The following is a 20,623-nucleotide window of genomic DNA, read 5'->3' on the forward strand; positions in this document are numbered from 1 at the left end:
AGATTTATCTTTTTTTCTGACTAAAATGGAAAGCACTAACTTTGTGCTCCAATATAGTTCTTTCCAGTACAAAAATCTTATCTGTCTTCTATTAAATATGGCTCCAGAAAACAATTTTATCCCTGATTGTGATGTTACTAGCTGTGGAACTAGTCTGAATGCAAGGAACAGAATGATTTGCAGCTGCTAAAATGAATTTATTAAACCCTCTTTTCTATTTCCGTCATGGTTTTGTTGCTGCCAGCACTTTCCCTGATGTGATGCTTAGCAGTGACAATACCAATTGGCACATATGCAGATATAAATGTGTGCTTGAGAGACAGGCAGGAATTGAATAGAGCAAGTAGTGGCATTTGGTATAGCCAGGATTATTGAGATCTGTTTGTGAGTGGAAAAGCTTAAAGACTAAAATCTTGTGGAAAATATCAGATAAAATTACTGGGTTTATTAATTTCAGGTAGAAAACGAATTTTCCTCTATATTTGCTTTAAATATGTTGATCTTTCTTATTATAGTTTTATATTTATCAAATCCCCTGAGTAGGACTGAATTTTTTTCTTTTCTTTTCTTTTTAAAAAGTGCCTATTCAAAAGGTCACAAATAAAACACCCACAATCATCATTCAACAGCTGATGTTCAGACATTTTTCTCAACACTTTGCACCATTTTTTTAGCAAGAAAGAAGGAGTAAGACTATCTTTTCTGAAGTCTGTGTACACATGCTATCTTTCAAATGCAATAGGTCTGACTACACCATATATCACCTAGTGGTGTCTAGATTTTACCATATCAGTTATTCTCAAGTAAGTTTTCACATTGCAATACAGCTGTGAGAAATCAAGAGGGTAAAGAACGGAATAGCCTGGGGAGTCTAAGGGATACAGATAAAGGATGTTCCTACAGAAGTGTTATGGCCATGCATATTAGGACGCTGCCCTGGAATTTAGATGGATCTGGAAATTGCTAATTCAATCATTATATTGGTTTAAATGAATTTAGTAGTTAAAATGGATTAAAAATAATGTAAAAATCAGAGAAAAGAGAAAACTATTTTAAAAAGGAAGAAGAATGAGAATGTGCAGTAGTTATCAAAAGTTAATATACACATTTAAAAAAAGTAAGAGATGAGAAAGATTTGAATTTTTTTTTTCTCATACAACTATATATTTAAAAGAAAGTCATATAAATTCAGGGAAGCCTCCTGTCGCAAATGTTCTTATGTTAAATTAAATGAAATAACACTCAATTCATGTTATATAATAATAATTGTAATACGCATGCTCTAAAGTAATAGTTAGTCCATAGGGTTTAAAACAGATTTCATAAACCTTCTAATTGTTTTTTCTGGTATGACTTCTAGAAACTGAACACATACTTCTGAGAGATAAATATCCTTCATATTTCCAAAGACATTCTAAGAACTATGGCACTTCAGAAAAAAAATTTTCTTGAATTCTAAAACAAAGATAGTTTTACAAAAACAATTAAGGCAGATATTGACCGGAACAACACTGTTTTTCTGGCAATGTGTACCAATCATGTTTAGGGAAGAGGGAATGGAAATCAAAGGTGTATAAGCAAAAGGCTCGGGGTTTTTTTGTTTAATTTTTTTTTGCTTTATTTTCTTTCAGGGTTTTGGTGAAGGGGGGCATTGTGGGTTTTTTTGCTGTTTTTTTTGGGTTTTTTACACAAACAAAAGCACACTAATACCTAATTTCTTATTCCTAAAAATCTGTAGAGTTTGTTTCATATTTTATCTTCAACCCTTTTTTTTTTTTTTTTGCTAATCATTTAAAGTGTATTTCATTATTTTAATGAAACATTTAACATTTCAGGGTATATAAACAAATATGTATCTGTTTACATTTGTATTTTAAAATTTCAAATAAATAAAAAAGCCTCTTAAAAATATTCATGTTTTTGAGATTTTCTTTTTTACATCAGCCATTACTCTGTCAATCAAAATATGCCCATGTAGCCTTTCTCTCAAAAACTTCAGTGGATTTGTGCTTTTTTGCCCGGATTCTGAGCTATGAAGTCCTTTATTCACTGTATTTTTCCATTTTTATTTCTTGGCTTTCATAAGGACTTTAGGTAGTCAGACTATAAAATGTTTTTTTTTATTCTAATTAGAACATTCACAATAGTTTATTACCTTTGACAAAGAAAGAATTTAACTCATTGTACAGGCATCTTGGGGAGCAGATGGAAATGTAGTGTGAACGACCATGCATGAAACTTAGATTCCAAAATTCTAAAGAGGACCAACAGAACTGCACTTAAAAGAAAAAAGGGAAACCATGACAAAATTGTTCAATAAATTTTAAAAAAAGTAAAAGAAAAAAAGGAGAAGAGGATACGAGGAATTTGTTATGCACTCTTTTTCTTAGGATGCTTGCACGAGAGGAAAATATTTACAGGGCTATATTGCATGTTCTCTACTTCCAGTCAATCACACAGAAACTTGTCAAGTCAAGGAATGAAAATAGACATAGATATCATCTATGCTTCTTGTTAGAAGATAGATGTCTAATATTCTAATATTGAAATGAAGGAGCAAAATTCAATAAAAAGAGAAATCTGTTTATCAGTAATCTATGTTGTTGTATGTCTTCAAGTGTGCTAATGTTCTTCTATGTTATTCTGCCCAAATTTTCTTCTCATGTGTGATAGAAGTTTTTAATCATGAAGAACCTCTGAAGGATTAAAGTGAATCTTGTTTATTTATAATAAATTCAGGATTATGTACTTACTATTGCTTCTTAATCCTGTTTTTTTCCATTCAGCATCTCTTCAATGGACATATAAATGTGTTTCATTTTAATTGCAGTCATTATATCCCTAAATAATTCATGACTGAAAAATAATGAAGAATATATTCTCATAAATTCTATTGTATTTAAGTTTATGCATTTTTATTTATTTATTTTTACTCCATTTTTGCAACCATTATATGTTCTGGTGTGTTTTGCTTGACTACCTCATAATAATTCCGGATTGTCCCTCTGGGACATTGCAACTGTATTTCAAACATGAAACTCTCAAAACATATTCTGGCTGAACATTCACTGCTTTGTGCTCTCCAGTTTACACAACACCCTCCCCATTGTTACCAACTATCAGATAACTAATTATAGTCAATAAATAAATATTAAAAAGCAAGTATCAAGTGGAAAATTACTTGCAGGTGACAAGACAGATCATGTGAAGTTGTATTATACAGCACACCTGAATTTGTTTGTTATTTTTTAACAGCAGGAACACTGAGGGAGTTTGTGTACAGCCCTGAGAGAGGCACAGAGATGTTGCAGTCATGCTCTATTTATAATATTGCATCTAATGGGAACTAAGCCAAAGGCATGACCCAAACGATAACCAAAAACTGAACTTTGCTTGATTGACTTGAGAAAAAATATTATTTTTCATGCCACCACCTATGCTAATGGAGTAAAAACTGTGCATGCTTTACATGTATGACGTAAAAGTGTCTCAAACTCCACGTAATAATGAAATAGTATTAAATTAAACTTTATCTTTTACCCAACCCTCAAAGAAAACAATATTAATATAACCTAGGGGAGGGATATGAAGAAGGGAGAAGACTCTGCTTTTGTATCCTGGGATGGTTGATGACGTGAGCCATCTCCTCCCTCACAGTGATACCTTACCATCAGGTAAGCTTTATTCCACAGTAACACTGTTTCTTATGCTTTCTGATATCAGTGTATTTATCACAAATTTCTGAACTTTATCCTGTCACAACAATCACCTTTAACATGCAACCCACACTACTTCTGTAAATGGGATTGTGGTTGTGACCAGACTTACAGCGTAACCACGCTTCTTGTGCATCTGGCACCTTACCAGATTTATAGTGCCAAATTATTTACTCTACAGGTTTACTTGTGAAGGTCTCCTGGGGACTCGATCACACAGATACTGTAGTGACTAAGAAAGTCAAAGCCTAACCACCCCTGGGCCCGCTACCTCTGCTGATAACCCAGAAAGCAAGGGGGTTGCCTTTTCTTAAATTTTTACGAGACGCTAACTTTCCTTTCCCATTTGTTGGAGGGTTGGTATTTTCACTGTTTCTGTGCCTGCTCATGTCCTTCCCATTTCCTTTTGAACCCTTTACCACTTTCAACTCCAGCTGAGCATTGGTTTTCCTAATTACCCCTGTGAATGCTTATGTCTTGCATTTAAACTCCTCAGTAATCTGCCCACCTCTAGTAATCTATACTCCTCAGTAATTTGTCCCTTTTCCACCTCCAATCCATTTCCTTTTTGCCTTTAGACTGAGTCAGACATTTTGAGCTGGGCCAAGCTGAACTTTCCTATTACTGCTTGTTTTCTTGTGGCTGAGAATGGGCTGCTCTTGTGCATTAAGGACATTGTCCCTGAAACCTTCTTGAAGGAATAGGCTGCTCAGTGAAGTGTTGGGATCACCATCCCTGGAAATGACCAAAAGGCATGTGGATGCAGCTTATGGGGAAACGGTTTAGTGGTGAACAGAGTGGTGCTGGGTTAACTGTTGTCCTTGATGATTTTAGAGGTTTATTCCAACCTTAACAGGTCTATGAGATCTCATGGGCTTCTTTGCCCTTCCTAGAAAGGGAGCTTTTCAGGTCCTGGTGAAACCAGTACCAATACTCTTGAAGCCCAGGGTCTTTGATCTGCCTTTTGCTGTCCTGAGGATGTTAAACTCTCTTTTGGTCACAGCAGCAAATTGACTAACACCTTCTTGGTCAGTTCTTCTTCCTTTGTGATTAGCACACTTGGTGATGCACCTCCTCTTTTTGGTCCATCCAGTTTCTGCATCACATATTTGTCTCCCAGACACTGGAATGCACCTGCCTTGTTTGTGCTCACCATGCTCTTCTCTCTATAAAATCTGTAGTTGTCAGTTTCCTGTAACAGTCACCTTCTGACATGAAGAGGTTTCTTCTGTCTGTTAAAAAAAAATATACCATCAGAGTTCAATTTCTTCCTGTCCCACTTAGACCTCTGATTACATTTGATCTATTCAAGATTTTCCTTAGCATTATTCTTGTTGAAAAGAGTAGCTACAGTACTGGACAAGCTTTGACAATCCATCTGCAGTGTCCTAGGTCCAAGAGATGTGGCAAACCTCTAAAGATAACAGGTTTTTTAAAAGAAGCCCAACACTACTTTTATCATTTCTTCCTTGTGTTTAAGTCAGACACAGCTGGACCAAATGCCTTCCTTAGCACAATTTACTCCTCTCTGAAAACATGCTGAAGGATAACACAGACCTCTTTTTGTTGACAGAAGTCACACGACCTCTTTAGATCTGTGAGTGGTAAGGCAGAGAGGGGAAAGGTTGAGAGATATGAATGGAGGGGAAGAAATGTAAGGGTTGTTCATAACAATCTTCAAAATATCCCTTAGATGTAATTCTTTAGAAATAAATTTGAAGCCTTGTCTGATGTTATGTGCTGTAATTGCCAAAAACCTTGCATTTTGAGTGAGCCTGCCTATAAAGTTTCCTTGTATGGAGTTAAAACTTCGTTAGGTACCTTATATAACTGAAGCAGACTTTTAATCCTGTAATAACTTAGTACAAGTATTCGCTGACCAAGTTTTTACACCTTCAGGGAGATCAAGCTTAGATCTTGTTTAGAAAAGAATTTGCAAAGTATATCATTATAATGTATCAGTTTGTTGAAAAATCTTTAGTTAAGTTTGCAATGTTTCAACACAATTTTTTCTTTTTTTTTTTTTGTATTTCACAATTTAAATCTTGTTTTAAAAGCTATGGCTATTCTTGTGAATTACATGATGGAAAGACGGAAATGCTGAGGACTGAGTATGTATATCCTATACCAGAACATACCATGAGCTCTCAACCACACAGGTTTGAGCCAGGAGGATAACCGAGTGTCCATTAAACCATATTTCTCAACAATCTTCACAAATATTCACAAATTGTATCTGGTAAAATTATTTCTTCCCCAGTTTTGGCAACAGACTCATACTTCCCATTCATGAAATGTAAGCACATTCACTTTACATCAAACTTCAAAGCTTTAGTAGAAGATAGACAAACACTCAAAATTCAGAGTACAAGCAGAATAAACCAGGAGAAACGTGTCATCAATACTGGTGAATTTACTAAGTGAAAGAAAAGCTACTAGTCTATAAGCTTAAAGGGAATACAAAGAAAAGTATTTAATCCCTGCTAACCTGACTGACTCCTTCATACCAGATCCACTGAGCAACTTAACCTTGGTTACAGGAAGTACAAAAAACACCTAACAGTTTTCCAAGTGCCAAAAAGTGCCAAAACCCCTTTTCTGCTAGAAAAAAAAAAAAAAAAATTCTTAAAAGACTGATTCTGATTCAGTCCAGTTACTTAAAAAATTAATTTAAAAATGAAATTATGAATTGCTCTTATAGGCCATTGATAATTGTCTCTAGGTTGCTCAATGAGAATTTTTTGCAATCACCCTCTTTTTGTATACTTTTGGTATTAATTTTGCTGCTGTTACTGTTTGTTTTCTTATCTCATAGCTGGTTCCAGCAAATTGTTCTTATTTTAACCTTTTCACCTTTTTGTGCCCCCAATTCTCAACTCCATCCCCGGAGCGAGAAAGGGGAGGAAAAGGAGGGGGAGAGAGCTAGTGGCACCTCATTTGGGAGAGTCTCAGGGAGGAGGGGGCATTAAACTGGGGAGTGTCATTCCTGAACCACGACACATCAGAGTCTTGAACAAGGGAATTTATAAATTAATATGAAAACTTCAAACCCTCAGGCACAGTTCACTAATAATTCGTTTGAATCCCAAGTCTAAACTGGTCATTCACTATTTTTTGTTTGTTTGTTTGTTGGGGCTTCTTTTTCTTCTAAATTTGCAGGTACATTCTATCGGATTTTCCTTTCACCTTTCAGTAGTCATGAATCTTCTATGACACCTATTCAAAATCATATGAATATATAAGTGCATATATGTGGACACACACACAAATCATATATATATCCTTTGTCAGCGTTATAAGTAATTGAAAAATCATATGTTATCTCTTCAGAGAGAGGTAGATTACAGCGAATTGGCTATTTGTTCTTCACATATTGCTTATAGTCCTTCCATTTTACAATACACATTTTACTAGCCGGAGATGGAATTGTATTCTGTAGGAAATTTTACTGGAGCATAAACAGACACACTTACTCATACCCTCACACAGCTTTTAATAAAGATACATATGTTACATCTTGGGGAAGTCATATATTAGCAATCATTTCTCTAAATGTTCCATTTGATTTTACTCTCAGAGAAGCAAATTTCAACTTCTCTTATAGTTAAGACTAAAGAGAATATTAAAAAACCTAAAAAACCAACCACAAAACAAATAAGAAATTTAAAAGTTTCTTTTTAGAATTATATCATTAGTAGTCAAAGAAATCAGAAGGAACACTTTCTAGTCATACTGATCATGAAAAACATAAATATTAATTAAAAAATATAGATGAGAGCATGCAGTTTATATAAAGGTCAGTATATTTTTTCAGTTTAGAAAGGGATTTAAAATTTTTAGTTGGCTAAATATTTGAAAGAATTTTGAGACCATATAAGTTTAAAGTGGAAATAAAGCAATTTGAAACTCTAAAGCTGTTCGATTAATAGCGCTTTAATACTGAATAATAATCTTTCAGTCTGCCTAATGGAAATAAAACTGCATAGTTATGTCTGATAGGCTCTCTGAAACTATTCCTTACCAAAACTCTAGTGACTAAGTGGAGTGTAGAATCTATAACCACTTGGTGCTTCTTGTGTTTGGACACAGACTATAGAAGTATCATACTTGTAACTGTCAACATTTTGATATTCTTTTTACTCTTAAAAAAAACCCTATGTGTTTTGTTATATCACAAGTCTTAAAATTTTCTTCCACTTAGAGAAGACTGGTAAAAAGGAAGTGTGTGAAAGTGTTTGGGTTTTTTAGTTCAGAAAATTTCAATATCCATGTGATTATTGCAAACACAATTTATTTTTTTAACATACTACAGATGTATGTAATTAAAAAATAGGTATTTTTTAAAATTGTGCACTGGTGTAACTTACATACAGCTTTTATCTAGACACTGTAATGTATACATCTATATATAGATTATTTCTACCTCTATAATATATATATGTAATTACTACATCTATAAAAATAATACATTATATCCCCTAAGTTCAGTCTTCTCCAGTGCTCAGTCATCCTCACAGTAGAAAACTCCAGGAAACACTTTTTTACTGTGCAAGATATCAAACTGTGGCACAGGTTGCCCAGAGATTTTGTGGAGTCTCCAACTTTGGAAATATTCAAAAGCCATCTGGACATGATCCTGGGCAACTGGCTCTAAGTGGCCCTGCTTGAGCAGTGGAGGCTTGGACCAGATGACATTCAGAGGTCCTTCCAGCCTCAACTCTTCTTCTGTGATTCTGTGGTCTACGGTATAAATAGAAAGACTCGACATAAATAAGTGACCCAGAAGAAACAGGTTCTTTTCCTGTATAAATGCTTGCTTCTTTAACCAGATTTTTGTATAAACTTTTGACCCATCTTCAGTGGGAATATTAGAACAATTAGTTTCTAAACTGAGCAGACCTGAAGGTTCTAACAGTTGAAGTCGATAGGAATTGCAGTTAATTTCAGCATAATCAGTACTCCACTGAGTCTTTTTTATATCTAAAGAGTAGAGATATTATTAGATCAAAATGTGTTTTTCTTATTGAATAAAAGGCATTTAGCCATGGAAAGACATTTCACTCCTTGCATGATATTTATTTTTTCATAGATTTGGAAAACATACAAAATTTAGACTCAGACAGGAATTTTCCCAGTAAAAAAACATACGAAGTAAGAGGAAAAGATTTGTTTTCTACTGAACTGTACTTGAGTTCTTATTCATTATCTTTTTTTTTATCTCATCACCTTGTGTGATCTTTATTTCAAATTTGTGAAAATCACTAGCTTAAAGTTTATGGGTAGTTTCACACAAATGCACACACAGAGCATCACACTCTCCAGTAGCTGGCACCTTGTCCTACTTGCTGGGTGGTCCAATGTGATGTTCATACACAGAGGCTCAAAATAGGAAGGACATTCATATAAAAGACAGTTAGAAATAGGATTTAGTAAGAGGATTTAGTAAGAATGTAGGACAGTCACAGTAGCATTCAGCGTGACAAGTATAATGACCACCTTCTACTAATATGCAATCTGTGCCTTTTATCCCCCTTTTTCCAAACTTGTTCTTTCTGGGTTGGTGTTGATCCCTCCAACATTCCATAAAAATTGCTGTATAATCTCCAGAATCTCTGCTCTATTCCAAAATAGTTTTTCCCTCCGGCCCACAGTAAGTCATATGTCCCTTAAAGCAGCACCTCCCCTAGTTTCCTTGCATTTACCCACTGACAAAATCTTTGAATGTCATACAGTGACTTTCAGCTGCACATTTATAGAAGGACTATAGAGATGAAAGATGAAATTCAATTGTTGTAATTGGAAAATGATGTTGTGACATTCATGCTCTCTGACAGTCCTTTAAAAAAAACTAGACTTTAGAATGTGCATTTTAAAATTGCAAGACCAAGGTTACTACTATGTAGAGCAAGTATCATTTTTCTAAGCACCACTACTACTTTTTTCAGGAGCGTATTTTACTGAAAGCAGAGGCCTGCAACAGCCCCAAAGTAGCAATGCAGTAATCAGAACATAATTTTGGCTTGCCTTGAACCCAGATAGAAGTATATTATGATAGTGTTAACAATACTGTATAGTATGTACACTGTATAACAACAATATATAAATAGTTTGTAACATCATTAAGTCAAGGTTAGGAACAATCTATAAATATTTTACTTTCGTTTGTGACCACCAAAACAGCAAAGATCTATGTAGCTCCACGTAGCAAAAGGTAACTATATTTTTACATATTGGTGAGAAAAAAGTTGTATTAGAAAAATGAATGAAACAAATCCAAACCAACAATCCTCTTGAAACATTTGTTGAAATCCTTGTGACAAATTTGCTTTCAAAAAGGGACTTTAACCATAAAACATAATAACAGAATTTAGATATAAAGAGATATTGAGATGGGGATGCAGAAAATTCTTAGACATGTCTACGCTACTGAGATATGATATCTCTCTTAAGATTGTTGAAATACTACACCAAAAACTTCTGGGATGAATATTTAAAAAATTGTGTTCCTACTTTTTCTTTGTTTATTTTCTAAATTTTGCATATTAAAACTGAATGAAGTTTATAGGTATGATTAGAAGATTGCTATCTAATACATTTGTTACTGTTGTTTCAAATAGCATTTAAGGAGTGTAAGAACGTGTCATATTACTGACAATTTTGATTTTGCAGTTAACATTAAGCTTTTAAGATGAAATAACAAATTTTTACTTGGAAAGATGTATTACTCGGGTCTCTTTTTCTTAAGAAAATATAAACACTGAAAATTACTTAAAAAAAAGTCCTTATATCTTTCAGCAATCTAAAAAAATACATAAACTCATACTACTGAAAATTAAAGAAGGTAGAGCAGTGCAGGCAGAAAGTTCAGAAGAGGACTGTAAGTCAAAAATAACTGCAAAAACTGTTGATTTTATCAAAATTATGCCATGTTTTGTCTCTTGACAATCTGTATCAAAGCATTTTTTGAGCTGAATAAAAAACATGCTCCTAAGTATTTGTATGCATAAGAACCTACCTAGTTGATAGAGGGAAAAAAAAGAAGTACTTACCATGTTCATCACTTTATTTGCTAGTTCTTGTAGCATCACTAGGATTTACCAGAACAAACTATCAGCTAGAGAGCAGAGATGAAACACAATTAATGAGCAGATGTGTCACCAAGGCAAGTTGCCACACTCAGAGTTCTGGCCCAAAGGTATAAATAAATCTACTCTTCATCAAAGAAAGCTACTCAATAGGTCATTTTTATGCAAGGCCTAGGGAAACTGAGAATGCTACCATTTCTGAAGGTTGTATGGGCTTAACTATGATTGAAAGTGACAACCAACTTTCCCTCTCAGCTGTGTGCTGAGATGACCTTACTGCAGCATGCCTGTATACTCATATATTTGCACTGTTAACATTGCTTTGCAGAGATTGTTAGTGATAATTAGACTGTAGTCTTTCATACTAGAAATATAGCTAAATATGCTGTGCTCCTCAATTGTTAATATTGTTTCTGTTTAACAGAAGAGATCCTGAGAAAAAAAAAGTGGTCTCTATTTTTATTTGTGCCATTTCCATTTGTTTCTGACAAAATATGCCTTTAGTAATAGAAAATTAATATTAAAAAAAAAATGTTGTAGTGGCAGTTATTCTAAGAAGACTGAGGGCTTGAAAGAGCAAAAAGATTCAGTATGCCTTAATTATAAATTTTGATTTTTAAAAAAAATCTGAAGCATCATTTTATTTTTCTTCTTGTATGTGGGAAAAAAAAAAACAACAAACCAAACCACAAAACAAAACATTCAATCACCCTGCTTAGCAGCAGTGAAGAGTGAGGTAATTCATGAAGACATAATGAGATGAAAGAGAAATCTCTCATGATTTACTTCTTAAGTACTTACTACTTACATTTTTCATCTCTATAAATCTATCTTATATCCCTATGTAAAAACATATTAATAATAAAGCACAGTTCTGTAAGAATGCATATGTGAAAGCTGAATCCCCTAGTAGTTAAATTCAGTCTTTTGTACTTTTGCTTGCACTTGCAAATTTAAATGCACTTTTTTTTCCCCCAGCCATTCTTCTGCAGTTATTTTTCACCCAGATCAGTTGCAGAAAGCTTGAATATACACGTTCTTTTGCACACATAAGCACAGCATCAATGATATTCAGCTAACTGGGCAGAGACACAAACCTCTTAACAATGAGATAATCTGGGACATGAGAATTGCATAGTCTGTAGTTAGTACATCTATGCTGTTCTACTATTTAGACACAATAAATATAGTATGGTCTTAATATATGCTGTGGGAATAGAAATCCAGAATTTCAGCTTCAAGACCTTGAAAATAATTCAGGATTATATTCCTGAATTACAGAGATTTCAGGGTTCTATTCCAGAAAATTATTAGCTCTTAATTCAACCCATCTATACATTTTTTCTGCAGTGCTTTATATATTCTAAACTGAAACACAGCTGCTCTAAAGGTTGCACAAATATCTCTTACTATCCCAGAGATTCACTTTACTAGTAGTACTAGTAGTAGTAGTAGTAGTAGTAGTAGTATTCATAGGAAACTTCATCTACAGGATACTATTTTTTACATTTGGTAGTATCAAGAATGAATTTAGCCATCACAGAAAGAGAACATTTGGGTATGGAAGTAATTCTCTCTGTGGCATTGCATCAAAAAAGTGGATAAAATGTATTCAGTGTAATGCCAACTTGCTATAGCCATTTCACCTCTTAAGCTTCTTTGGCTATGTAGTGAGATGAGCAAAAGTGAGACTTTTGTTAAGTCCAACTAAAAACAAATATTCAGAAACATAAGTGTTACTGTTGGAGTAAGTAATGTGAAACTCTTCAGAATTTTCATGTCATAAAGCTGCTAAAAAAATAGTCTTTTCAAAATGTTTTGAGCCAGATCCACAGCAAGTGTAAATCAGTATGAATTTATTGAATTAACATATTCCTATATAGTTCCATAATGAGACTCTGTGACAGGAATACATACTGGAGTGCACAAAGATAAATGGGGACTGAGTATGATGGCACAGAAAATCGCTAATTTGATGTCGGAGGTTGGACTAGATGACCCTGGTCCCTCCCATTACCCATTCCGTGATTCTGTGATTTTTCTTATAATTTTTACAGATCTAATAAAATATTTTCAACATACATTCAACACAGCAATGTTCAGCTGCAATTTTTCCCCTTAAGGAATGACCTGATGTGAATGCTGTGTGATGATGTTGACAACCTATGAACCTTACTTGGTTGGTTATTTCCCTTTGGAAATGAAGATAGTGTCAAAATTTCAGTTTTCTGATCACATTGTGTAAACCCAAAAAAATTAGCAACAAACCTTTCAGTGGTTGAGTGAATTTAAATAATCATTTAGCATATATCTCAGATAAAAAAATAAGCAAAAGAAAGGCATGCACACATTTTAATGCTGAGAAAATACTTTTATATACACTTTAGTTAAGTGACTTTTTTTTTAAATCCATGTATAAAATCTAGCTAAAATGGAATATGCATCGTTTAAGTGAATATGAATCAGTAGGTTATGTTCCTTCTTACTTTTAGCAACCAGTTCTGAAAGGCAGGGTACTGGAACATCCCTGTTATTTTTAAGTTAAAAACAATACATACAGCTTTTTTAGTATCTATCTCTTCTGTGTTGAGAATGTACTTTTTTTGGCAACTTGTTTTTTGTACAACTTGTTTGGCTCTAAAGGAGACTGTGAGGCAAGGTCAGACAAATTACTTCTTTCATAGTCTTGTGCAGTTGTACTAAAATAAAATAATGGGCGGTGGGGGGGGGGGGAGAAGAGGGGAATCCCTCCCCAGCTCTTAAAATAATTTGATTTTTTTTTTTTTTTAATGATACTAATTTTTTTGCCATTTTTTATATTTTTTTCTTCATTCAGACAATGCCGGTATTAACTTGTACAATTTAGAATGATAAAAAAGGCCTGTAGTTTTGCTCTCAGTATGAATCCATGAAAGTACAGCCAGCTTTTCATAATCTGAGGGCAAATTGACCTGTTCTAAAATGGGAATTATTAATGTCCCTGACTCATGAATTTGTTATTACTTTTGCATTTTAATGGTAGTATGTTTTTTTCAGGTTTTTATTTGTTTGCTTTTGTGCAGGCTTTGGCTTTTTCTTATAGAAGCTATTATGAAACTGTGTCTTACATTCCTGATGAAAAGAGTGTTGAAAATACAGGGATATTTTTGTTACTGTTGAGCACAGCTTGCATGGAGTCAAAGCTTTTTCTGCTTCTCACCCCACCCCACCAACAAGCAGGCTGGAAGTACACAAGAATTTGGGAGAGGACACAGCCAGGAGAGCTGAGCCACCAAAAGGATATTACATGCCATATAGTGTCATGCTCAGCATATCAGCTGGGAAAGAAGAAGGAAAGGATGGATGTTTAGAGTTACTGTGTTTGTCTTCCCAAGCATTGTTACACGTGAACTGTGCTTTCCTAAAGGTGCCTGAACACCTGCCTGCCCATGGGAAGTTGTGAATTAATTCCTCGTTTTGTTTTGCTTGCATGTCCAGCTTTTGCTTTGTCTATTAAACAGTGTATCTCAAGCCATGACTTTCCCCAGTTTTACCTTCCTGATTCTTTCCCCATCCCATCAGGGGGGAGTGTGTGAGTGGCTGTGCAGGTCTTAGGTACGACAATTTGCTTTTCTTTCTCAGCTAGACAGCTTCTGCATTCTATAAATAATAGTAATAAAGAAAATAAAAGGCTAACTGTAGAAAATAAAACAGTAAGAAAGATAGAAAAATAAACCAGAATTTTTTGGTATGGTCATGTCCGTATTAACAAAATTTATAGGGTATACATAGGATATAATTTTCCAAGCTAGTTTGCAGACATGCTGGTATGATCTACCTAGCAACCCATACCAGCTATCATAAGGCAATCAGTGACAGTTTGGATAATGAACAATAATGAACAATTCCACTAGAGATTCATTTCAACTTCCCCTGACAATATGTGTGTGTCTGGTGTAACTACAATTGTCTAAGTTAGTACTCAGTTATCCTTTCTATGTTAGTTTCTCACAAGGAGATTTATCCAATGGCTACTGAAATCAATAGACATAGAACCAACTCCCTCTCAGCACTTAAGGTGGCACACATATATACAAAGATGGTACTATAATGTCTCTTTAATAGTAATGATTGACAAAACTTGATATTTCTTAGTTCCTTACTTCATGCTATTATGGGAAGAAAATTTTTCAACTAATAGAAAGTAAAACAATAATTGTTCTGTATCCAGAAAGCAGTTTGTGGCAATACATTCTCCACCACAAACAAAAATGGGAAAAAAAAGGTATATAAAATAATGTGAGATAGATTATATGTGTATATGTCTTCATATAGATTATATTCATATATGTCTTCATATCAAAGGCAGTTTGTAAAAAATAATCAACCAAAACAGTAGTAGAGAATACTCATGTACCAGTATTTGTCTATTTTGTGTATCTATGATTTTTCTAAAAAAAAGTGTATTCATCATGACAGAATTTCTATGAAGAGTAGACATAGTTTTTATTTTTGGGATTTTTCTTGTGGCCTTTCACAGTCATAGTTAAAGCATTTCATTTGCTGGATAAAATGTGAGGCAGCTTCAATGTTCAGCCATAATAGAGACAAATGACAGCTTCATTCCCATCACAACTGGACGGAGGTAATTACTGATACTGTCACAGGCCTGGCACAGATCAGTGCTTGTAGAATAGCCACAACCCTGCTAAAAAATATGAATGTCAGAATGAAGGATTTTTTCCTTTTTTAGCTGTCCAATATGATTAAAAGATTTTGAGTTCTAAGGCCCTTTTTACCTAATATTATTAACACTGAAATAGTTAATAAGCCATTACTAAATTGGATGTTCCATTCGTGTATCCAATAACGGGATCATAAACTAATAGAAAACTCCATGCTGAAGCTCTTGTAACGTATAGTTCATTGCTGACGATAGATTTTAGATTGCCTTATGTGCCAGCCAACTTAAAGGCAGATTATTAACTGTACACAAAGTTAAAGAACCTTGTTTTGACTCATTTTGTATTAAAACTTTTCTTCTTTTCTAATTTTTTAAAATATAAATTAAATTTAATCATAATGCAGAACAAAAGCTGGCAGCAGGTGATCAGGAATCTGAAAGCTAATATACAGCTGACTGTTTACAAGTCTAAAAATATCTCTTCTTCACTATTAGAAGCATGAAAGTCAGAAAGGAAGCAAGTAGGAAACAAAACTGCTGCTTATTTAGCCTCTAGTCTCCATTTATGAGTGCACTATTATGTACTTTAGAAGTAAAAGTCATGAAGATATTAAGGCTAGTAATTTTCTTTTGTTCAGATTAATTGAAAGAAACAATAGATGGCTCCCAAACCAAAAGGAAAGCATGCAGCTTCTAAAGCCAAATAGGTAAATCAATTCACCAATTAAAGATGCGTAGATTATTAATTTCTTTCCTCTTGGACAATGTTGGATAACGATGTCTGAGTATGTTTGTGCATTTTGTGAATGAAAATGGTTCTGAGAAATAGAATAAGACAGTCTGAACACAGCTGGGGAAAGGACAGCACACACTGTCCTGAAAGAAGCCCAGAGGGGAAATTTTAGGTCAGCTCCTGCCTGAGAATGCCTTGAGGATGTGAGAAAGGAACTAGCTTCTCATAGTTTCTTTACTCTTCTCAGAGAAACAGCATGTTATTTATTTTTAGTGAATAAAAATGACTGTGACAAATTTAGTACATTACCCCACCATTAAATTCTCCTAATTTAAACAGTCCAAAAATTATCCAAGCTCTGGATATTTTAAAGTGATAATGCTTTCTTATTGTCAGGCAATTTTTATATTGGTAATTATTCTATAAATCTGATGTATAGGAAGGTATGGCGTTTAATTTAATAACATACCTAAATGAGTCCTGGTTCAGCTTTTAAAATTTTTGGTTTTGCACTCCCGAAAAATATATTTTAAAAATTATTATACAATTTGTAAGTGAAATTAGATCCATCAGCAATGTATTTACAGGAAACCTACATGCACAGTAGAAAGCTACCAGAAGGTAAGCTCCAATAATGTTGAAATACTAGGATTTTTCTTTTTTTTTCTTTTTCCCACTTTTTATTTCATTAAGAAGGCACTGATTCAAAAAGACAGCTGTTTCCTAGTATTTAGGGCACAGTGAAATTGTCTTCTGAGACTAGGTGCCCAGAGACATCCTCCAAAGAATTTAGCAAGTTACTTGGTATGAAAGCTGATCAGTTTTCTATACTTGAGAACCACCTGTTCTTTCCTTTGAAGACCCATTTGTGGCACAGATCATACAATGGGATTACTATGAAGTCACTATTACAGTCAATATAGCTGTATTTTTTTTGAGACTATGGGAAGATATCATGATCCATAAAGTGGAAAAAAAGCCTGAAAGCAAAGGTGTCAGATGCAGATACTATCCTTACATACTCAGAACCACAGAATGGGTAAATTTGGAAGGGACCGTAGTGGGTCACCTGGTCCCACCTCCCTGCTCAAGCAGGTATGGCCTCACCAGGAATGAGTAGAGAGGCAGGATCACCTCCCTCGACCTGCTGGCAATGCTTTTCCTAATGCTCCCCAGGATACTGTTAAAATCCAATTATTGAGAGATGCCTCTACCCAAATTAAGGTTCAAATGAGACCATATTCCAGAGTCAATAGTATGGATTTTACGAAACAGTAAATATGAGGTTGAGAGAGATAGAAAGAAATAGGGAAAGGGCAGAGGAGGAGAGAGAGAAAGAGTGAGAACAGATTAAGTAGAAAAATATCACCACTTGTGGATCCAGCTGTGTCCCATTGGATCTTTCTTCACCCTGGGTTTCTTAGTGGTAGGGGTCTTGAGGTCATTCAGAACTTTTCACTATTTATATCTCTCAGCAAAAAAAGGAATCAATGCTTACTGGCTACCCTGTTCTCTTATTCTATTGGTTAAATGATTCCCTCACTTCCAATGTTAATTAGTCCCATGTTCAGTCTTTCTCTTGAGTCTGTGGGCCTCCTATCTTCAGTCAGTGGGCTATGACCTCCCCCGCCAGACCCAGACAGAGCTGACCTTCAGCACAGTTGCTGAGCTGGCCTTCCCTGTGGACTCCTTACAGTGATACCTTCTTCTTTCCCAGCCTTTTTTACCTCCCCCATAGGCCTGAGATAGTTGACAAGTAGTAGTATCCTTATCATGTCTAAAATTCCTTCAGCTGGTTAAACTTACAGTCCAAATTCCAGGAATTAATGGAGGTGTATTTGGGAGGGTGGGGAGTGATTTGGGTTAGGGTTAGGGTGGTGTGTATAGAGATGGCCTCCAGAATGGGGCGTCCCATCCCTTTTCCAGGGATTGAGGTGAGGCTGACTGGCTGGTAGTTCCCTGGGTCCAGTCCTCAGGCACCTCTCCCAATCGCACGACCTTTCAAGGATGATCAGGAGAGGCCTTGCTATAGTGTCCACCAGGTCTCTCAGCACTCCTGGATGCAACCCATGAGGGCCTATGGACTTGTGAATATCGTTTTGCCTATGTGTTCTCTAACCCAAACCTTCTTGATCAAGGGAAAGCCTTCCAATATTCCTTTAAACTGGCATCCTGAGTCAGAGATTCCTGAGGATTGGTCTTATTATAATTTTTATCTTTCTGTTTTGTGAGCATAAGAACATTTAGTTTTAATTTTTAATACAGTTTCACTTTTGAATTTCAAGATTCCCTTTCAAAATATACCAGATGTTTTTCTTTCTACTTGTTAGAAAATTTGACCAAAAAAGGTTTATAAGTCTCAGCAGAGATAGGGTTTTTTATATTTTCTTAACACTTCAATGCATGCAGGTACTTAATTAGTTTATTCACTACTTACCGAAATCACTGTTAATAGAATAGTGGTAACAATAAAAAGGACCTTCCACAGGAATAGTGTAGGCTTAAATGACAAATGAGCACCATTTATTTGAAGTTATAGGTTGTTTGTTCAGATGTATCCTTTGTTAGGAAATTGTCCAGATTGTTAGATGGCTTATGCAAAACAAGCATTCCACTTTCTGATGGAGAATGGTGCATGATAAAAAAGTACCATCAAGAGTAATGTGTAGTTACAGCACAGAAACAACATTTCACAGGATGAAAGCACAATTGGATTTCTCGCCTCCTGCAGTGTTTCCTCAGATCATATTTTAAACTCATTGGGAGTAAGAAAGGCTGAAACTAGAACAGTCTCAGCTTTGTGCAACCTTTGTTAATGAGTTTATCAAGATTGTCAGTCAAGTTCTTTCCATAAGATAAAATTGTGCAACACTAATAACTGGAGAAAACTAAAAATTAAAATAAATTTTCTATTTAATAATCAGAGAGAATATTTCTCTCTGTGAAAGATAACCCCTTTTCCATTATTTTCTGCTGTAATTCCTGTAGTTCATAACATTGTCAATCTGCAAAAGTCTCAACATTCTTCCAAATCTCTGTGATTTTTCCTCCTTTTTCATTTTCCTTGCTGACTCTCCTTCAGCATAATACCTCACTTGTTTGACATCCCTGAGCACTAGTCGGACAGAAAAGCAGCATGTCCTAGGCTGATATGCAGATATTTGTGGTCTGATTAAATACTCATAGCATGATTAACCACAGCACTTATCATAGAATCTTTTCATATTAATTTTCTTTTCTCTCCACCTATATGCTAATCTTTAGCAAAATTGTTGGGAATTCCTCTCTTTGAAATCTCTTCTTCCTTCAATTCAAATGAAATAAGATAATGGGTTCAAGAGTTATCTAGAGAGAATTCAAAGTCACCCTCCTTGTAAAATGAGACCAAAAAAAAAAATATAAAGGGAGGAACATAATTATTTAGTTTATTTCCAAGAGAGTTTTGGCTGCAGATTTTTCCTGAGGGTGGAATTGGAGCTGATGGAGAACTTCTGGTTTGGAATTAAGGAAACGACACGCAAAGGTGATGTTATAGTGGGTGTCTGCTTAGGCCACCCAACCAGGTAGAACAAGTGGATAAGATCAATAGGAGCAGTCTCACATTTGGAAGTCTTGATCCTCACTGGGGACTTCAATCACCATGATATCTGTGGAGGGTCAACACACCAAGGCATACACAATCTAGAAGGTTCCTGGAGTGTATTGGTGATAAATTCCTCCTACAAGTGATAGAGGAGTTAATGAGGAGAGGTGCATTTCTGGATCTGAGAGTTGCCAATGAGGGGATTGAGGGGATTGTTGGCAATGTGGAGATTAAAGCCAGACGTCTATGGCTCGTAAGATGAAGGAGTTCAGGATCCTGAAGTCAGGGAGGAGAATGAAAATCAAGTCCCACAAACCTGGGTAAGGAGAGAGCAGACTGTTGCCTCTTCAAAAACCTGTTCAGCAGAGTCCCATGAGATAAGTTCCTAGAGGGGAGAGGCCCAAGAAAGCTGGTTAATATTTAAGTATCACTTCATACAGGCTCAGCAGGCCTCCATCCCAAATTAATAACCGGTCAGGTAAAAATGCCAGGAGGCCTGTGTGGATGAACAAAGGCCTCCTGGCCAAACTCAGAAATAAAAAGAGAGCAAATAGAGTGTGAAAACAAAGTTAGATAACCTGGGAGGAATACAGAAACATTGTCTAAGCATCCAGGGATAAAGTTATGAAATCTGAAACCCAGTTGGACTATGATCATATACAAATGCAGAGGCAATAAAAGAAAAATGTGGGGCCAACGCTCCATGATTTGGTTACAGTGTGAGTTATAGAGTGCCTTTTTCTGTCCCAGTCTTTACTTACAAGACCTCGCATATGATAGAAGGCTGAGAGTGCTGGGATTGCAGCCTAGAGAGGAGAAGGTCTGGGGGGCTTGTCACTCATG

This window comes from Coloeus monedula (assembly GCF_965178545.1).
Source record: "Coloeus monedula genome assembly, chromosome: 3".
Taxonomy (NCBI): domain Eukaryota; kingdom Metazoa; phylum Chordata; class Aves; order Passeriformes; family Corvidae; genus Coloeus; species Coloeus monedula.